Consider the following 2,454-nt stretch of genomic DNA (forward strand, 5'->3'; position numbering starts at 1 on the left):
ACGCATAGCCCAACTCCAAAAGGATGGAGTGTTGGAGTCATTCGACCTTAGGGAAGATGACACATGCGAGTCTTGTTTGCTTGGAAAGATGACCAAGTCGCCCTTCACGAGTACATGTGAAAGGGGCGAGGGTCTATTGGACCTAATACATACCGATGTATGTGGACCATTTAGATCAACCACGAAGGATGGGAACCGCTTCTACGTGACCTTTACCGATGATTATAGTAGATATGGGTATATCTATTTAATCAAGAAAAAGTCAGAAACCTTTGAAAAGTTCAAAGAGTTCAAGAATGAAGTGGAGAATCAATTGGGCAGGAAAATCAAGATGCTTCGATCCGATCGAGGAGGATAATACCTAAGTCTTGAATTCCACGATTATCTCAAGGAGTGTGGAATAGTTTCACAATTGACGCCTCCTAGGACACCGCAGCTGAATGGTGTGGCAGAAAGGCGTAATCAAACCTTATTGGATATGGTTTGCTCTATGATGAGTCGTGCTTCACTATCTATCTCTTTTTGGGGGTATGCCTTAGAGACTGCCGCCCATATCCTTAACCGAGTCCCTACTAAGAAGGTTGCCAAAACACCTCACGAGATGTGGACAGGGAAAGCTCCCTCGTTAGCACATATCAAGGTTTGGGGTTGTGAGGCTTTCGTAAGATGAGACACTCACAAAAAGCTCGAACCTCGAAGTGAGCGATGTATTTTCATCGGCTACCCGCAGAAATCCTTTGGATATCTCTTCTATAGACCGAAGGACAATGTTGTCTTTGTTGCAAGGAGAGGATTTTTCCGAGAGCGAGAACTCATAGGCCAAGGAGACAGTGGGAGGCAAATCGAGCTTGAAGAAATTCAAGAGTCGATAGATGAAGGAACCTCTACCGCTGGCACTCAACCCGAGGAGGAAACTTCGGTTGAACCGATTGACGAGTCCTTACCTCTTAGACGTTCCAATAGAGTTAGAGTTCATCCCCAGTTTTATGGTTTTCATATTACTACCGAAGGGGACACGTATATTAGTGATGGTACACTAATAAATCTTGATGAACCTAATAGCTATAAGGAAGCCATGGCAGGCCCGGAATATGCAAAATGGAAAGAGGCAATGGATAGCGAGATCCAATCCATGCATGATAACCAAGTTTGGAATTTGGTTGATAATATGCCCGGACGTAAGACCGTTGGTTGCAAGTGGATCTTCAAGAAGAAGACCGACGTGGATGGAAACGTACACACATATAAAGCGCGATTGGTTGCGAAGGGCTTTACTCAAACTCATGGAGTTGACTATGATGAGACCTTCTCACCAGCTGCGAAGATAAAATCTATTAGAGTGATGCTAGCGATTGCCGCATTTCATGATTATGAGATTTGGAAAATGGTTGTCAAGACCGCTTTCCTTAACGGAAAGTTGGCTGACGATGTTTACATGGATCAGCCAGAGGGGTTTGTGGATCCGAAGCATCCGGATAGAGTGTGTAAGCTTGAGAAGTCCATTGATGGACTTAAGCAAGCGTCTCGCAGATGGAATCTTTGCTTCGATGAGAAAGTCAAAGAGTTTGGATTTGTACGAAGCGAAGATGAATCATGTGTATATGTCAAAGCCAGTGGGAGTATAGTTAGCTTCCTCATTTTATATGTCGATGACATATTACTCATAGGAAACGACATCCCGACTCTGTAAGAAGTTAAGTCCTGGCTCGGGAAGTGCTTCGCTATGAAAGACCTCGGAGAGGCTTTTTACATTTTGGGAATAAGGATAGTAAGAGAAAGAAGTAAGAGACTAATAGGACTTAGTCAGAACACTCACTTAAAGAAAGTACTAAAACGTTTTAGTATGGAAAACTCGAAGAAGGGAGAATTACCGATACAAAGTAATGCCAAGTTGAGTAAGACTCAATGTCCGAGTACCGAAGCTGAAGTAGCAGAAATGAGCCGAGTACCATATGCTTCCGTAGTTGGCTCAATCATGTACGCTATGACTTGTACTCGCCCTGATATAGCCTTTGCTTTGAGCATGGTTAGCAGATATCAAGGGAATCCTGGCAGAGCCCATTGGATTGCGGTGAAGAATATCCTTAAGTACCTTCGGAGAACGAAGGAATGGTTCTTAGTCCTCGGAGGGAGTGATGACTTGAAGGTGCGACGGTATAGTGACGCCAGCTTTCAGACTGACAGGGACAACTACCGTTCGCAGTCCGGCTGGGTCTTTACTCTGAATGGAGGAGCAGTGAGATGGAAGAGTTCCAAGCAAGCAACCGTGGCTGATTCAACGTGCGAATTAGAGTACATTGCAGCGAGCAAAGCGTCGAAGGAGGCAATATGGCTGAAGAACTTCATCGGTGATCTTGGAGTTGTACCTGCCATAAAGGAGCCCATGGAGATTTTCTGTGATAACGAAGGAGCGGTTGCCTTGACCAAGGAACCGAGGGATCATGGTAGATCACG

This window comes from Lactuca sativa, chromosome 8 (assembly GCF_002870075.4).
Source record: "Lactuca sativa cultivar Salinas chromosome 8, Lsat_Salinas_v11, whole genome shotgun sequence".
In the NCBI taxonomy this organism is placed as follows: domain Eukaryota; kingdom Viridiplantae; phylum Streptophyta; class Magnoliopsida; order Asterales; family Asteraceae; genus Lactuca; species Lactuca sativa.